The 19,544-nt window shown below is 37.8% G+C and overlaps 1 protein-coding gene across 1 annotated transcript in view; it reads left to right on the plus strand.

The window, feature by feature from the left end:
- Positions 1-16,798: 16,798 nt before the first annotated feature.
- Positions 16,799-19,544, plus strand: part of HSP90AA1 (heat shock protein 90 alpha family class A member 1) — a 10,100-nt gene continuing 7,354 nt past the window's right edge. The window contains exon 1 of the mRNA XM_026849311.1: positions 16,799-16,803. The gene's annotated coding sequence lies outside the window, so the exon portion shown is untranslated. The remainder of the gene's footprint in view (positions 16,804-19,544) is intronic.

The raw sequence follows: 19,544 nt of genomic DNA on the forward strand, positions 1-19,544 counted from the left end.
GGGGCGGGAGCTCTGGGGAACGGGGTGGGAAGGGGGTCGTGCTCCGGCTGGTGGGTGTGAGGAGAGGCTTTTCGGGCCCACAGGGTCAGAGGTGTCAGTGTGCGCTGGGGCAGCGCCGTCCGTAGGGGTGGTGGCTCCCAGGTGAGAGCCTCTGTCATGGAGCAGACAGAATGGGGTGCCACTGCCCTGGCGGCGTTCATGGGCTCGGTTGCCTTGGTCTTGGCCAGCCTTGTTCACAGGTTACTGCCAGCGCACCTGCCAGCTCCCGAAAGCCTGCTCAGATGAGGTTGCTAAACCCTGCGGGGCGAGTCCCATGGGTAAGTCAGTTCTGAGACGGCAAATACAAGCGTGTGGTGTGTCAAGGCCGTGCTGCCCCTGAACGAGACAGTTCCACCATCCCTCCAGCTCTGCACCAGCCTCTAAACTGCCAGCTGTACGCAGAACCAGGCTGGGGAGTTGACCTGAAATGTTAACCTGAAAAACTGGTTGTCACATAACTCATTTCATTGTTCTGATCATCATGCAACTATACAACCAGCTGTGTTGCGTGGTGAACCAGATCAATGTCAGAAGGAAGCGGCACAGGGTTGGAAAGGATTGTTTTCACCGGGCAGGGAGGCAGGACTGTTTCTACTGGCAGCTGTTTCAGCTGAAAGAGTTTGTCTAACTACAGCCTCATGATTGACTCAAGCTAATCTAAGACTCCAACTAAAATCTCCAACTGCAAAAAGACTGCTCCTCTATCTTCAGGTACACATTTCCATTACCTCCCTTGCATTAGTTCTAGTAATGATGCAACCAAAGGGTGAGTCAGATCCACCTGAAAACTAATCCTCGCAAAGAAATGATGGGTTCTCATGTAAGCAAATTGTTGATCAGCAACCAAGCTGATCCAATTCATCACAGAATTGCTAGAGACAAAATAAGGAAGGAGTTGGGAATGTGCAACTAGGGGAAGATAAGCAGCAGAGAGTTAGATCATCTTATATTAATAAAAAACACTTTCAAGGTACAGTCGCGTGCTGTAGCTGTGTTGCTCTAATGTGGCTGCAACCAAAGGGGTTGTCCTGCTGTCTTCTTTCTTTATTGTGACTATCTGTTGCTGCTGCATCCTTCACCAGCAGCAGTGCTCATCTGACCTCATGAGAGTAATTTCTGAAAGATAAATGGATAGAGAATTAAACTCCCTGCCAATGCAAAATGAATACAGTTAAATGAAAAACACTGACTATATAAGGGAGAGGACAGGAATGTACAGCAGAGCCAGAGGGAAGCAGGACCTCCCTTTCTTTCCCCTAGGTCAGCTCAACCACAGAAGTCCACTCAGACTCCAGGGTGTTATAGGGATTTAGTTTCAAATCAATTCAGTTCAAAGAGATTTAGTTTGCAGCTAAACACTATCTTGCTGCTGACCATCAAAATATTAGTACAAAGTAGCTGAGAGACATGAAACAGCCAAAGATCTCCAGGTTAACTCATGCAGAATAGAGTATGTATCTGAGTGAATATATGAACAAGTACAGATAATCAGACTTCCAAAAGGCCAGGTATTGAACCTTGCTTGAAATTCTTAAGATAAAGCCAGTCAATAATGACCAGTAGATCTTGTCAGCTTCTCAGCCAGTCCTGCCAGATGGTATTGATGACATCCTGAAAGTACATAAAGTAGGTGAGCAGACCTGCAATTAGTCTAAGAATCGTTGCCTAAGAGTGGTTATTTCATGTGGAAATTTCATGAATGGACTTCCAGAGAGAAGGTCAGAATGTTTTCAGTCACCAAAAGAAAAGCAGGAAATGCAAAGATCTCTCAATAATAATAATACTCAAAACAAAGATTTAACACGTACACACACACAAAAAAAAGTGTTGCTCCAAGCATGTACACTCAGTATGTCTTATTACTTACACACTACAACTTCGGACAGGTCACTGAGCAACAAAGCAGGAAACTTTGGTAGAGGGACTGTGTGGAATGCAAATCATACGGAAACCACAGCAGGCCACCTGTCACTGATGGAATAAGTGTGATCCAAAGAATAAACAAAGTTAACAAGTACCTGGTTATCAGCAGTACATGCTGCTGCAGAAAGTCAAAGAATTGATGTAGTGTTTAACATTTACCAAGAAACATCAATAAAAGCTGCTGCGAGATTCCACAGAGCATCCAAGACAAATATTCATTTGAAAAACACAGCTGCAAGTCACAAGAACACTATTGTACGGCCCTGTCAACAATACTGATCAAATACTTGGTTAAAGAATGGGAAACAAGAGGTTACAGAGATAAGCCTTATGAAAAAATTCTCTGTACCACTTGTAAATTCTTCTGTTTCAAGCTAATCTGAAATGATCCCATGAGGACACCCCTAGATGTGGTGTTTTGTATGCACTGCACAACCAATAACTAGAGGTCAGTCAGAATCACTGCTGTATTGTGCCTTTACTTCTTGCAAATGTTTTGGCAAGATGGAAAACAGACATGAGCAAAATTCATAACAGTAATGAAATAGTGTGGTCCTTTGAGATTGATTTATTCAGGGTATAAATTGAACCTGCAACTTTTCAGAATGTAGTATTAATAGTGCTTTTTCTGGCCATGAGGAAACTGCAGCCTTAAAACTTATGCAATACAAGTACAGTTATCAACATAACTTTTCTATAATTCAATTTGAATGCCATCTCTTACTTCCCAAAAAGTGCAACAACTGATATTAGTGATGTTTTTACCAGCTCTTCTGAGCCAACAACAAAAAAAAAAAAACAAAGAAAAAAGAGGACGGTGACTACACCCATGTTCCATCATGCAAACAGTATCTATTCAAGTGTGCACTGCCTGCAGATTATGAAGCAGGAATCAGGAGACCATCTCTCATCTCTGCAGTGCCTGTCAATGACAGTAGGTCTGTCAAGTCTTATTTGGACTTCTGATGCCAAAACCAATTTAGGCATTTAGTGTGTGACTGGCTTAAGAGTCAAAAGCTCTGCAATGTGTCAGATTTTTACAAATTATGAACATGTATGAATTACTAACAGACAGAGGCATATAGAGAGATGTAAGCGACACATATGAACTAGCCAAAAGATTGATGCTGTTGAGAATGAAAGTTCCATTTAATATGGGGAGAAGAATTACAGTGTTGGAAAAATGCTTCCAATTACTTACATGGGCTTTAAAGTATGTCTAACTTGCTTTCATCATGAGAAAATATAGTTTATGGCCTAGTTTCATAGCTTTTTATTTACATTAAGAATCTCTTCTTAACCAGTACATACATTTAACACTAAATACATGAGATATTGCATTATAATACGTATTGCAAATTGAAATGGAGTTATCACGTAAGTTTTTGCTATACTAGAATACCGCGTGTTGTTTGTACTCTCATCCATTCTCAAGCACAAGAGCATGTGAAACATTTTGTTTTCACAGTTGGCGGGTTTTATTGCTTAAAAATAAATGGATATTTTTAAAAACAGACATGTGAATTGAAGAAGGCAGGCTAAAAGAAATCTGCTTTGCAGTTGAGATTGGATGACAGTGAACTCTGTTGTGTCTTTGGAAGACTTCATTTTGCTGTTTGCAATCAGCTCTCTGTAAATTGTCTCCTGAACAGACTACCTCACCTCCATAGTGAAGATTGCTGTTCTTGTCAACAACAGTTCTTATCTTGAAGCCGTAGCTGTCCTGGAAATTATGTTCTCTAAAGGCAAGACTGAGATAATGAATTTAATTTAAATTCTGTGGAAAGCCAGAGAGATTGGTTTGATATGCCTACAAATACCTTGTGTTTCTAAGATGTGCTACAGCATTATGTACTTCTCAAAACTCCCTAAATATGGAATACATCTTATCCATACATACAGTATTGCTGTAATCCAGCTGAGGAATGACAAACCTGTGAATAAGTAAGGTCTGATTGTTGGCCAACAGCAATGACTGAGTTTCTTACAAAACTGGAATTTCTAGACAGTGATGCCTATCAGTGCTGCAGTGTGAGAATATAGTGCCATCAAGAAGGCCAAGAACACTCCTAAACTGCAGTCTGCAATAGACTGGTGTGTTTGTAACTTAAGCAATAGAAGATTCAGCATATAAAAGCTTTAAAATTATTTTCTCTTCCATCAGAATCAGCTATTTCATTTAGCTAGTATTCAGCTGGGAAGCTTGCGGTTATCATGTTATGGTAATACATGGTTATTGATAGGTGTTGCAGGTCAGCCAAGCAACCTGTGAGCAACAGTCATCCATGAAAGAAAAACGGATGCCATTGCATGATTTAAGACTCACTAAGAAGAACAGGAAATAAGGAAAGCTAGAAAGGTGTCCTTGGGAAGAACAGACTGTAACAGCCAAAGAAAGAGAAGCATTACCAGCCTAAAACAAAGGAGTCTAAGTTCTAAAAGGTAACTAGAATCAAGAGCCTGTGAACATTTTGTACTTAAGAGAGGTATTGTAGCAGGAACCCTTTTTCGCAGGATGAGGCCAGAGTCAAGACACACACCAATATGGTTAACAGTTATGCTCTACACTTTATTAGAAAGCAAATTCTTATATAATCTTGTGCATGCTAAAAATAGCAGCAAGCCCTCATATACTTGTTGCTGCCTTGCGTTACTCTTGCACATGCTCATTTCAAAAAAATAGCTCCTCTCAGTACTTTCCACAAACATTGCTACCCACACACAGCCAGTAGATATGTTCCTGCTTTTGTAATTCCAATGAGTCCCTTCTTTATCAGTTTCTTCCTTAACAAGCACATTCTTTTCTTCTGGCCTTCTTGCTTTTAGATATTGTAAATCTTCTGACCCGAATGCTCATTCTACTTTTGCATTGTCTGTGTGCAGCAAGTCCAGCAAGCCAGCATACACACCCACAAGGTATATACATGGATGTCTTAAATTTATCCTAGGTTCCTCAGTCTCCCCCAGGCCATCTACCTAACTGATGGTGAGATACTTCTCTGTTGCTTTGGTGTATTTCTCAAAGAAGGATTGAAAACTTGTTAGCAAATTCTACATTCCCTTATCACCTTTCTCACAAGACAATATTATCTCAAATGTTGCAGAGAGCTTCAGAAGAAGAATGGCTTTCTGTTTTCTGTCCAGTCATAGGAGGAGATTTTCCATCAGTGTCAATAATTTCAGTTCTATAGCTGCAATGACTTTCTCCAAATTGTTTTAGATCAAGCAGTGAAGTTTTAGATGATCTTCTAATAGGACTTCACTGAAGCACAGGAGCTTTGGATACTGCGTAGCACAAGCTGTTCATTCAGCACTAGTTGAATCATTGCACATTTAAAGAAAGGAGACTTATTTCTCTGAATAATGTGCTGGCTTCATTACAGCCATTACTATGGTCATGCTCATGACTTCCATTTGCAAGTCAGGAAGGGTATAAGTTAAATTCACAAGGCTTCACCATCCATCTGGTGTCCAGAACTTACTCATACCTAGGAGCTGCAAGACTGGTGACTGGAACTGTGTAACTGTTTAGACCAAACTTCCCAGTACAATTTTTCCATCCAAGTAGGATTTTTTTTAATTTTTTTTTTTAATGACAGGGCTTTTTTCATCTGTAAGACAAAGAGAGGTTGGGTGAGGAGAATGGGGATTTATTGCTATGATGCATGTATTCTTATGTCATTATCATATGTACCTTATAATTTCATCACACAGAAAATTTAATCCATCATAAAAAATTATCAGCAGTCAGGCTTTCAGCAGTCTAAGTGCCTGTCCAATTAGAATTCTGACTTCCTCAATGCCTAATGAGGCTTGTTCAGTTCCTCTCCATTCTTTTTCTCTTGCTGCATATATAAAGCAAGTGACCAAGTGCTAGGTATAACATAATTTATGTAATTTCCAGATAACTGTTCAGTTGATTGAGTTAAATGCCATCTGATATCTATTTGTTCACTGTTATGTTTATTTTCATAAGTTGGATAACATGCTAAAACCAAATATAGGGTAGACACATACTAAATCTTAATGTATTTTCACCTTCTTTGATAGTAATAATGATAGAATTGCTTATTAAAGACACGGTAGATTATAGAGAATGTCAGTCTGACATCTTTCACAGGCAATTATTTTCAATTTTCAAATACTAACTTTCCAATTCAGTGATTTCACATGGACAAGGACATTTGATAGATGCACTGGCATGCAAGGATTTACTTTTTTTCTAAAATCAGCTAACTAAAACTTTACTGCAATGTCTAAATATGTTCAGAGCCTCTACATGAAACTAAATCTGGGAGATGGACTTAGGGTCAGTCTCTGTGTCAGTGTACTGTACCATTTGAAAAAGGAAAGCCGTACACATTTATAAACTTAAACTGATTTTTACGACTTGTATTTTTATTTAGACGTAGTAAAAAGCATAATATCTAGGAACTGAAGACAACATATACCATTCCATTTTCATATACGTGGGTTTATAGTTGTTTAGAGACTTAAACATTTTTTAAATAAGCAAGCCTCATCTAATCTACAGATTTCCTGAAACAGGTATTGGTTTGTGGGGTGGTGGTGAATGGTTGAATAGTTAAACATATCATTCATAGAAAATTATTGAACCAAAGTATCTACTATAAATAATGGACTCACTGAGGGCCTTAAAAAAAACCCCTCAAATTACTTTTAGAAGGTTAAAACTCCAACGTCATAGATACAAATATATATTTCTCTCTCTACCTATCTATATATGTACTTGTTCAGTATGACTTCTATAGAGAATATTTATATTTGCTGTATTAGCCCCATCTGGTGAATTGTAACAGCATTGCAAACTAGACAGACTTCATGCTGAACTCTCATGTCCCAGCTCTTAGATGGGTAGTAGAGCATATGCAGAGACATATATTCCTCCCTTTGCCCACTGTAGCAATAGCTCAAGCACCAAGGAGGGATCCTCATTAGTATATTATTAACATAGTTTCTAAGCTTCTCTTTTAGTTTAGTGACTTAATCTTACAAGTTAAGGCTCTACTGTCTTCATTTGCATTCAGAAACAGGAACAGTTCATTAATGCACTTTAGCCACCCCCTCATTCACAAACAGAGATATCTTCCTTTTCTGTTCTTCCATACTGTTTGAGCTAAGGCTGTGTGAGACAGGATGGAATCAGCTGCTCCTGTAGAAAGTTTAGCTTTATGATTCTGTCTGAGAGGGCTTGGTCCACTTTGTGTAATTGCAAAGGGACGTCACCCATCAATGAGTTCATTTCAGAGCAGCTGTTAGTGAACATAATCATGAGCAGCTTGCTCTAGGTGGCCCTGCTTGAGCAGAGGGGTTGAATGAGATGACTTCCAGAGGTTCCGTTTGACCTCAGTCACTCTGTGATTCTGTAAGTTTACCCTTAACATTATAATTTCTATTTGTGCAATATCAATATGTCAACACTATTTTGAGGAGGTAGCATTTAACTTATCTTCTGTAAAATTAAAAATTATAAACGTTCTTTTGAAGGATCAGGATTGTAGTTTCTAAACAACAAATGAGGAGGCTGCTTGCCTCTAATATATGGGTTAGCAAACCCAGTCAGCCTTTGATACATGGCATGTCAGAATAATGCACTCTCAGTACCTGTCTTGACTTGCTCCATGTCTAAGGAGTCTTGTTCAGTTTCTCTCTACTCTCCTTCTCCTGCTGCATGTCTAAACCAAGTGATGGGCTGATTTTTTAAAAGTGCAGTTTGAAGGTTACTTTACTTACATAGAGAAAATCCTGCAGAAAGATGAGTGATGACAGTGATTCTTTTACTGCCAGACTTAGCTGATGAAAATCAGTTGCTCTGCTAAGGTAAGCTTTCTTTCCATCACTTCCCTTTGGAAAATTCAAACATAATCTTGTCATAATCTTTCAAGTTTGTCTAAATTATAATTTATTGTTTCTTGTCTTCTTTCCTGCCCACAGCTGTGACAGAACTGTAGGCAAAATAAAACTAGCTAGTAGTGAGACTCAAAGCTCTCATGGTCTTTATTCAAACCAGGTGAATAAAGGGTGCTGTTTAAGCATAATTTAAATAGGAACATTAAATAGGAGCATATCTTAAATAGGAACTCTACATCTTTAGGTGGTTTCAGACTTGGTTATTGTTAAATGACCAACAGGAGGGACTTTACACTATTACATGTCCCTTCGATAAATTATGTTTCCTTGCAGTATTATTTTGACTTTAATGGATTATTAACAAGTCCATATTAGTCTTATCATCATACCAACTAAGCCAATATACCATTCTCCCAGAGAAATTTCAGGCTTAATCTTAAAATTAAATAATTACCTCAGAGTGTTCTGATACAGGTAGCATTTCAGTTAAAGGAGAGTGAGTCTTTGTTATTTTGTCATAACTGTAAAATTTAAACTGTGGGATGTCTCAGAATGTACATGGGAAATTAATTAGTAATAATAAATCAAATCCTGTGATGTCTTTTCTTGCTTTATAATACAGTCTAACATGACTAAATTAAAAAGCCTACTAATTTCCTCTTGATTAAACAATTACTCATCCTACGCTATCTTCATTTTAAGCAAGAAATTGGAGAGATGTGAAAATCCAAAATATACACTGGAGTTTTAATGATACATCGGAAACAATATTACTCTGTCCTTCATTCTCAAGATATATATCCAAAATTATTGGCATTTTTTCCACTCAGTTTAAAAAGTCATACGCCACAGTTAAGTGGTGAGTGTATGTACAATATACATGCAGTAAGGTTTCAGTTCTGTTTATCCTTATTAACACTGAATCTGTGCAAACTGAAGATTAACTCATGGATGAAGAGAAGACTCTTGCCTTCCAGGCTGAAATAGATGCTCATCAACACTTTTCTATTTCAGCAAGAAAACCTTTCTGAGGGAGCCAGTCTGCAATTCATTGGTTGCAAGTAATCTAGCTATTAATGTGACTCAGCCAGTAAAACATTGCCTAAATTCTTAAGTATATCCTAAGAATGCTCAGGCCTCTGTTGTGGTCTCTGGACAAAATCAGACTTGAGGCTGCAACTGATCCAAACAAGCTGGATCCTGGGAATGTCTAACCTGACAAGCATAATTGCACTCCAACCATCATGGATTCAGGCACCAGGATGACCACAGCTGACCCCATTACTACTGTGAGGACCAGCATCAGAGCTTTAATAGAAACATTGCTCATGCTGGTGTCTCCAGGATTGGTCAGTCTAGGGTCAGCTTCTTCTCTGCCTAACTGATTGCAAATGTGGCGGTGCTCACAAAGCAAAAAGACAGGCGGTACATATGTCACTTTCAATTCAAGGCTCTCTTGCTGTCGTTGATAACAATAAATGTTCACAAATGGAATTTGCTGTTCTCTGTCTTGTAGCTGGATAATGTCAAGTGAAGATATTGCAGAACAGCAGTGGAAGCACCGGTGCACAATCTGATATAATAGTATCTCTAACTTTAGCAACAAATTTGCCCTGGCTGGGTAATAAGCACTGACTGAAATTTGTATAGCAAGAGAATAAAGATGGTATCACAATACAGCACCACTGCTACATTTCATTTTTAGTATGTGTAACATCTAAAGAAAAAGGTCAAAAATAACTAATTTCTGTATTATAAACTCCCTCTTGCAGTTCATATGTTGCTGTGTGCTGCTGTTCTTCATCAGAGTTTTGAAAGTTGGGGGAAATACACATTGAAATAGTATAATTGCCGTAGTTGTTGCATTTGTTGGAGCACAGAATGGGTATAAAGGACCAGTTCATCTTTATGAGCTAGTCAATGATGATTAAGAATTTCTTATTATAATTTTATTAACTCTTAATTTAAAAAAAAACGTGCTATTTGGTCATTTGTGCTGCCACTAAAACTCTCAGATTTCATTCAAGGGGAACCTCATGGCTGTAGAACAAAGATTATCTTAACTCCGAAGGAAGACCAAAGAGAATATTTGGAAGAAAGGCAAATCAAAGAAATTGTGAAGAAGCTTTCTCAATTCATCAGCTATCCAATTACAGTCTTTGTAAGTGCCTTGTTTGAGATGCTAATAGTACATGCTTTGAAACACTAGTTGCATACCTAATGTCCTTGCATCATTCCCAGATGCTACTAGTACAACGTTAACTAAGATGTCTTTGTACTGCTAGCATTAACATTTACAAGGAGGACTCTACATGATGCTGTGTGATAACTTCTCTGTTTTTCTAATGATCTCTTTAAGAGTACTATCCATGTAGGATAGTTATACCACATATCAATTGAATCTCGATGCTGAGCTTCTCATTCACCAACCCAGAGATTGTTTTATAACACTAACATTTATGTTATGAATATAGTAAAACACAGTTCATGCTTTCGTTAAAATTTGGTCTACTTGATAATGAAAATAATGTGTTTATAGCTGAAGATCCTAGTTATGCAGGTGAAGCAATAAACTCTGAATATGTATGTTATACTGATATATCCTAAAGTTGTACATTTGAGGCCAAAGAAATATCCTGACATACTTAGATATGCTTCTGAAAGAGGTCTGGTTGGCACTGACTAATTGGTAATTCTGGCTTTTAAAGACAGAATCATTATGGCTCTAGTTCCAAAACTGAGAACAGATGAGCAGAAGGCAACTTAGAAAGGTACTTCGAATGCCAGGTGTATCAGTATTATTTTGTGAATGAATTCTACAGAACTTCAAAGCAGAGCTGGAAATACTTCTCATATGACCTATGATGACATTTATTCTTAAAAAAGCAATGACATGCAGGGAAGTCAATCAAGATGGAAATAACATGCAAATTAAATAATATAATAGGAATGTGAACACAGAGGTTTCTAAAGAAAATCATGCCCACACTAATTTTATGTCTTAGACAACTAAGGAGAAGGAAGCCAAGTCATCATGATTATATTTGGTATAAATTCAGAACTGAATTTCTGTTAAACTTGGAACTGTTCTACAGAACTACAGGTAAGAGTGATATTTTACTTTGAACAAATGATCTGAGGAAATACAATTTTAGATGTCATTATAAACAGCAACTATGCCCTGAGGAAGAAAAGCTGAAAAAAATCCCTTCTTTTACTATCCCAACCCTTTACTGCCCCTTCATGCAACTTAGCTTTGTAGATCTACTGTGAAAGACAGCAAGAAAAGCCACAGAAAATGCATTCTGTCATCAATTCTTTATAGCTTTATTTTATAATAAAGAACTTTCCTGGTTAAAGTGAACTTGCTGCTTTTATTTTAAACACTAGACATTTAAAAAGTAATTCAAATTTGAAAAAAATAAGGTACTTTCACTATTCCATACATATCTAATCCAAATAAAGTGGAGATGTGGAAATCCTGGGCTGTCAGCATCTGAAACAGTTTTGTCAATCACAGGAGTCAATGCAACTCCCACCCAGCTGAAAGAGCCATTCTGGAGGGTTTTTCCTCTCATTTTATTTTGTTGATGAGTGAAAGAAAACCAGAAATATCTCCTGGCAAGTATCAACAAGCATAGCTCTGATTAAGAAATAACCTGGTGACTTTTAGTAAATCTAGTCTGTCCTACTTCCATAATGTAGGGCAGCTGCATGATACTGATATGCATATTAACTGGCTAAGAACACCCTCAGCTCAGCTGACTGCAAAGCAGGATTGCAGCATAAACAGCCAAGTTACCTCAGGAGATTTAACTCAGTATGGCAGGAAGCATCTCTTTGAAAGAGATGAAAGCTGACTTTCCCTTTAATTCATTATGCCTGGTTACTGTAGCCTACAGAGAGATTTGTATATGATTAATCAAGTACTTACACAGCTCTCGACAAAATTTCTCTACCTACTCCTAGTCAGCTTTAATCAGAATTATTTTACTGCTGCTGTTCTTTTTTCAGCATTCTTTTGTGGGGAAGAAGTTGGGATTCAGAGCGCTCCTGTTTTTCACAAGAAACAAATCTTTTGATCTGACACAGCAAGAAATTAACATTAAACTGTGCCTAAGCAGAGTGTTCATCATGAATAGCCGTGAAGCCTTAATCTGTGATTATCTGAAAGTACTTCATACTTTTAGTACCTTGTTTTTTTCATTAACATTATCTCTCTAATAAAATGAAAGTACTGTCTGAAATAGGGAAAAAAAAAATCTATCAACCATATACTAAAGAGTCTACTCAGAATGGGGACAGATTTAAACTAATTTCTTGTCCTTTTTTTACAAGTATAAAGTGAAGACTATATCTTATGTTTTAAATACTAGAAAGAATAATCTTTGTGGAACATCTATATTAAATGCTAATAATCTCCCTTCCAGAAAAATGTGGAACCTGAACTTGCAGATTTTTTAAATACCTATGACTTCTAAAACCTTTGTTAAAACATGCTTCATGATGAAATTTGAAACTTCTAGGCATGTAGCAGACTCATAGTATTGTCCAGCATGTATTGAATTATGAATAGCTGACTTTAAATATTTCTTCGCAAATATTGCAGCAGAGCAGAATTACAGAGGGACAAGAAAAAATTAATAATAAAATTCCTCAAAGTTTTCCTTGACCATAAGAAGGAAAGAAGACTTACAAAAAGTTCTGTAAGCAGTTTTCCAGAACATGAGGTGTTCTACCTGGATATGTCTTTCAAGGAGGGAGTAGACTATCAGAGTGTAAAAGAGCAGGTTGCTCCACAAGGGAGGGTAAATTGGGGGCCAGGGGTGAAAACAAGGCAGGCAGGGACAGTGAGTGTACTGACAAGGGCCGTAATCCCACAGTACCTGAACAAGAAGAGGGAAATTGGTCCAGTGATGTTTCAGCCAATAGCTCAGTGACCACCACACTGTAATAATGGGGGGGGGGGTCCAAGGACAAGCCAAGAAGTCAGGTCAGCAAGGTGGCAAGGCTGGGATCAGCAAAGTACAAGGCTGAACCCAGGCACAGCTACATCATAGCTCTGGCAAGGATCAAAGCCAAGGGCCTAGGCTTAAATGCAGCTCCTAAGATGGGAAACCCTCAACCAAGACTTCTCACAGCTCTTCCTCACACTGCTTCTTTCCTTGCTCAGATCCAAGGTAGCTTGGCTGCAAAATATCAGACCTAGTTTTGAGCTGTAATTCAAACTAGAAGTCCTCACTGCAAATTCTCTCTAGAACTGGGTTTATCAGATTCTTTTCTGTACCCATTTAAGCAGGATTTCTGAAAGATTCCTCAATTCTTCCCATTTCTGTGCCCTGTTAGAAGTGGGATGGCGAAGTTATTGCATGCTCAGTATCCTCAATAGAAATGTGTAATTGTTTTTTTTTAATGTAGTTTACCCTGATTCCAGCCCTCGCTGCTTAGTAAACGTACTTTCTCAACTCCTTAAACAACTAAAATTCCGTTTACAACTAAATCTGAAATTGTAAATGATCTCCACATCAGAGTGCTCTCACTCTTTTCCCAAATCCTCTGATTTCTAAGGTAAACCTTTCTTTGAAGGTTTCTTTGTCTCCAGGAACTCTGCTTATTAAGAAGGAGATGCTCTAGAAGTGTTCCTGAAGTATGAAGGCCTTTCCAACAATTTTTCTTCTTGCTTTTGCTGAAGGCACTACAACAATTCAATCTCAAAGATGTCTTATTTATATAAAATAATATCTTCTTTATATAAAAATCTTCTTTATATAAAAATATGTGATCATTTCAGTACAGGTGGTGTCATGAACTACTTCCCTCAGTATCTGCTTACCTGCTTAAAATCCAGGACTAGAACTTATCTTCTGTGTGTCTGTTTAATACTAATTCAAAATTTATTTCCTACTATTGACTTTTCTGTCATGTCCTAATTATCTAACTCAACTCTGAAATGGCATCTGTGTTCAGTAATTTGAAAAAGAAATACTATCGCATCAAGAATGAGTTGTGATGTACAAAATATGTGATTTCCAAAAGTATATAGCTTTCCAGTTTTAAATAATTTAAATGTAATACTTTAGAGTCTTTTATTCTACTGTTTTGAAGGTGGCTTGAAGAAGAGTTTTGTCACCAAATCTACCATGCACACAAAATAAGGTATGTAAGTACTCCATACATACCTACACCTGCTCATAAATATGCAACAGCCTTTAGCTGTTACATGTACTAAACTCGCAACTTTAGTCTTACACTGAATCCAATACTTAGAACTTTAATATATACAGGGAAGAAAGTATCAGATTTATTTCCACGCTTGATGCTGAGGCTCTATTATTTTTCTCATGATGTAACTTTACCATCACTATAATTTTTTAATATCTTCATGGGAAGTCTAGGATTTTGTTTGTCTGGGGGCTTTTTAGTTAAACCTCCTGCTCTCTGGAAGAGCTTTTTCTCCAAGTTTCTTCTTCTTCTGAATTAGGATCTATCGAAACTTATGCCTATTAATGGAAAAAAGGCCTTAGCTATAGATAACAAAGGTTCAAAGGTTACAGCTGCCACCATACCTATTGTTCTTCCTCCAAAGCTAACAACTATTCCTGATTTAAAGGGGTTCTGATGGGCATGACATTCTACTGTCATTCTCCAAACCAAGCAACTGTATGTACTGCTTTTTTTGGTCCCATGCTAGGCAAAGTCAGGACACATTTCAGCAAACAGGTACTGAAGTCACCTTGCAATGCTCTTAAAACGAAGAGCTGAACCAGATACTGGAAAGAAACACCTGGAAATCTGTGGAAGACAAAGTGTCCTGTGTTGCTAAGTTTGCATAGGTATAATTCTTGCTTTGTATATATAATTTCAGCTAAGAAGTGCTTAATTATGCATTTATTCTGGGAAATCATGATATAAGATATAAAACCATAAAGACAGTATCCCTTGTTCCAGTCATGAGGGAATATTAAGATGAGGACCAATTTAAAATCTCAACATGTAGTGGTTATAAATTTTACCTAATCTATTAATTTTGTAACAAACAGCATATAAAGTAATTTATTATAAGATTAAATAATTATTCTGGAGCCATGTTAACATGAATCCAGGCTCTTCCATGCTCATTCTCTCAGCCTTCCTATGCAGCTGAAGCTCTTATTCCAAATTATAATTGATATTTGTTAGTAGTGGAATTGTTCGCTTTTGCTATAACAAATATATTCTTGTTCAACAGTTTAAGTCCCTTCAGAATTCCTTCTGAGAGTAATAACTGACAGCTATCAGACTCCCTAACACATACTTAAAGAACCCTAAACTTTTAGAAAAAAAGATGCACGCATACTGCCCTTGGTCCAAACAATTGTTGCTGCCATCTACAGTTCAAAAGTACAACTACATTTTATGAGATCGATTTTGTTCTGTCTCTTAAGTACCATTTTCACGGCAAAAATATTCCTTCTAAGTGACTATCGATCCTATTTCTAGTATGAATCACTTCTTTTTGTGACCTAAAGATCTTATGATCAATTCGTCTTCTAGTAAGACTTGAGAAAGTAGGAAACAAGACAGCCTGGGGAACAGTTTTAAGAAAGCATGAAAGTTTGTTCAGTCAAAAGATCCCTAGCCGGCTTTACATTTCATTATGGTAACACAGATTTTACATGTATAATTCCGTATGTTAAAGAAAACTAGACACATATTACCACATCTTTCTACTTATACCAGTAATCTGAAATCTACTGTTTAGGTCATTTCAGTTGCTGCTGGGTTTTTTTTTTTTCCTTAAGTGAAACCTGAAAAACTGAGATAATGTGACAAATGTGTGTCAGAACTCAAACAGAATTAATTTTAAAGCAATGTCATAAAAGCATCAAGGCTACAACACCAAGTGCTCAGAAGTTAGTTAAATGCTGGAATTGGAATTTTCTATGTAAATAGCATCTAATTTCTTTGTGGCTTACAAAAATAAAATAAAGTCCTATTCAGCCTTTGAGGTAATCAAGAATAAAACCCATTTTCCCTCAGTGTTTTTTCAATGCTTTGAACATTAAATAACTTTTTTCCAGACAACTTTTACTTTGTTCTTTTTTAATTTTGTAACTTTCATATATCAAGGAGTTCTATGAAATTGTGTAATTAAAGACTCTATTACGATTCAAATATATAAAGGGAACAAGTATGGGACTAATCCTTAGGAAATCAGAAAATGAAAGACTGAAGCCCATGCAGTTCATGAAGCAATGTACCTAACTTCCTAGCACCTAGAGGTGTTGGTATGGAACAGTTTCTGGTTAAAGACGACTCGGTTCTTCAACATTTCATTCAAATCTGAATATTCTGAAAGCAAAAGCCACTCATATTCTGATGAGAAAATGGCAAACCAACTTCCTGAGTTTTGACTTTTAATTATAATTGTGGTTGTTGGGGTTTTTACCTTTGCATTTACAGTAATGTTTGAAGTAGTAAATCTAACTGAATAAATAGCAGTTGCCCCATGTTATTTATTTTAATACTGTATTACTGGAAAAAATTAAATCCCATGTAATCATCCCTCAGACATTGGCTACAACAGTTATTAGAAAAGAACGAAGAATGTTTTCAGTCTAGTTTCCTAAGGAAATAAAGCACATGCAATAGCATCGTGGTTGATCAGTCCCACCCTAATAATTTTGACCAGATTAATCAATTCAATCAAAATTAACAAAATAACAGAGATCACAGAGATATTAAGGTCTACAAAAATCAGTAGGTGGGCAGCAGAGACACATGCTCTTGTTGCCTCTTTTGAAGGGCAGGGCAGGGGGAATTCAGCTTTATCCTCCCTGTTTGGCTGGCCTAACGGCTAGGAGGCAATGGCTAGCTGGCCACTGAGCACACCTGCGTGCCCCAGCCCTAGGAGGTACTGCTGCTCGCTCACGCAGAACATTAAAGGCAGGCAGGTGAAGGATTGATGGGTTTAGGATGATGAGGAGAGCAGTCAGGGGCATCTAGGGGATATGGGAGGGAACAAGTGTGTGTGAATGTAGGACTTGAAAATAACCAGGCTTCAGCATTTCCCTTGTTAACAGAGCCATTTGTTAAAATGTGTAAGAATATTGACTTCTTGGCTGAAAAAATTTAACTATTTTGCTCAGATTTTCCCCAAAAATTAACTGACAGAAACCAAGTCTGGGACCAGACTTTTCAGTCTAAAACTGAAGCATACAAAACTGGGATCAGTAACCATAGGAACAAAGTGCCTATCTATATACTAGCTCTCACTGCACAACAGAACAAAACCAATATAGATTATTCACAAGTCATGAAGAAAATATTTACACAGGCACACAGGAACTTGGGTTAAGCAGAACTGGGAAAACTTTGACGGTTTGGTGTGAGATTACTTTCTCCTGGTGTACTTGTCAAACAATTTTGACAAAAGAAATCATTCTGCTTTTGAAGACTGCTTTCAAAAGCTGAACAAGATCACAAGAAACAGAATGATATGACTGCTACATTTAGACAGTATAAAGGCACATAATCCTGCAGACATATGCAAAACCTTTCATAGGTCTTCACATGCTTAAAATTACATATTCCCAAAGTCTGAATGACTGAATCCACATTAATCAAAGAGATTAGAAAGAAAAAGATTTTCTTAAGAAAAACATCTTGAATATTTTCATAGAAGTGGCACTCGTAAAATTTTGGACATCTCAAAAGGAGGGCACACAAATAATTTTACTGGAAAAAATGCTAGGACAGATTTCCATAAATTGTTATAGTTTAGCAGTTTCCTAAAATACAGAAGTTATTTTAACCCAAATAAATGTCAGAAAATATTTCAGTTAATGGAATCTGAATGTAAGAGTGTTGCCGCCCAAAAGGCATGTCCTATAGAATTTATACTATACCAGAACTATATCTAAGAAAACCATGGAAGTTACATTGTTATGCTTGGCTATAACTGCCACACTTTATTAGGATAGTGGTAAAAAGCCATTAAGCTGCTTTACAGAAGCAGACAACCAAAGCAGCTGTCAGACCATTGAAATCAGAGTCACTATGCAAAGAAAGGAACACGTCATACTCAAGAAAGGATTTTGGTGCTTATTTTGTAGCAGGGTGTGTGTTTGAGAGAAAGGAAAATAAATGCCTCAAGAAGCACTGCAAAATCAGACTCAAAGAAGGTACAGAAAACCAGCCAGAGTAAGCACCAAAAAGGTGCTTACCCAGACATAAGCACAGAACTTTCTAGGCTGAGTGTTGGCCAAAATCCAGCTTTTTCAGTGGCTTAGAACTGTGAGCAAATAACCTCACTCTTACAGTTTGATTTCTCCTGTGTGCTGCTGCTCATCTATACACTCTGTTACTGGTGACACTAAAATTAATTTTTCCTTGTAATTAAAATAACCCACAGGATCCTGTATTTTGACCAACTGTCTGGGTCAAGAGCTGTAACACCACTATCTAGAAGGGCAGAGTCCTGTAAGTCATTGCACCAATGCAGATACTGATCCAGACACTGCAAAACTGCAATGAAACAAGCTGTGATTTTAACTCCTTGACAGGTCCTACGTGATGTCTTACATGCATACTTAATGTATCTTCTTGTCAGATAATGAGAAGTACTGAAAACTCCCTGAAAGACAGAATGCTGCAACCAAATCAATTATGTAGGCCCCAATTCAATCGAATTTTCTCATCTAGGCCAAACTGCAGGATAACAGATGTTAAGAATGTTAAATTCAGCATGAGGATCTTTAGTTAAATGCATTAATGGACCTCACTATTGTAATGATTAATTCATGGGGTACGCTACACAGTGTTATTTTGGGATGCTTAATGGGAGAAGGCCAGGTTAGCCATATAAAAATTCCATTCCCAAAGGTCAGTCAGATGTTGAACCAGATAGCAGCCTGGGGTGCATCTAAGAGCCAACAGAAAATGTCAAAAAGTTGCACCTGGAATTAATTTTTTCTACAGAAACATCCTTTTTATTCCTCAAAGAGCTATTCTTTAGACCAGGGAGATGGTCTAGATTCCTGCTTACATCAATGTACAGTTGTAACATGTAGCTTCACTTGGTATTTATATCTCAAAAAGTGGATCAGCTCCAAGAAGAAAGTTTTAGAAGCCTGCTGCACATGTGATGCAGAGAATCCTCCTGAGACATGGAAGACCTGCATTTAACTCCCTGCTCCCAATCAGGTCGTTCAGGATATAAAAATAACTCTGCTGCTAAACGCTGTAATCACAGAGCAACTGGCTATAATGAGACACGTACTTATCACAGCCTTTATGCAAGATGTATAAATATATGTATAAAGCTGTCTGTAGCCGTGCCCTTTGAACATCAGCTGAAATTTCCCGCAGATTAGATGGCAAAAGCCATGACCAGGTTGAGAATCCCTCTGGGCTGTTAACAAACCGACCGACGTTGGCATCCATCTCATGTCTACTATTAGCATTTAAATCCTTAAGTAACTGCATAGCTATGTAGGTCTTCTGAGCTTCTTGGATACGATCCCTTGACTCTTTTTATCCTGAACAAATACAAGGACCAAGAGGCATGGTTTGGTTCAACTTGCAGACTGATACTTGTTGTGAGAGAAGCGATTTTGCTTTCCCTGATCAGGCGAAACGCTTTACCACAGCATCCCCGCGCCCTGACTCACCCAGCTACGCCTGGCAGAGCAGACGGCTCCCACCCGGCTCCCCGGGCAGGGGCGCGGTGC

The sequence above is a fragment of the Athene cunicularia genome, assembly GCF_003259725.1.
Source record: "Athene cunicularia isolate RWA chromosome 5 unlocalized genomic scaffold, athCun1 chr5_part1, whole genome shotgun sequence".
Taxonomy (NCBI): domain Eukaryota; kingdom Metazoa; phylum Chordata; class Aves; order Strigiformes; family Strigidae; genus Athene; species Athene cunicularia.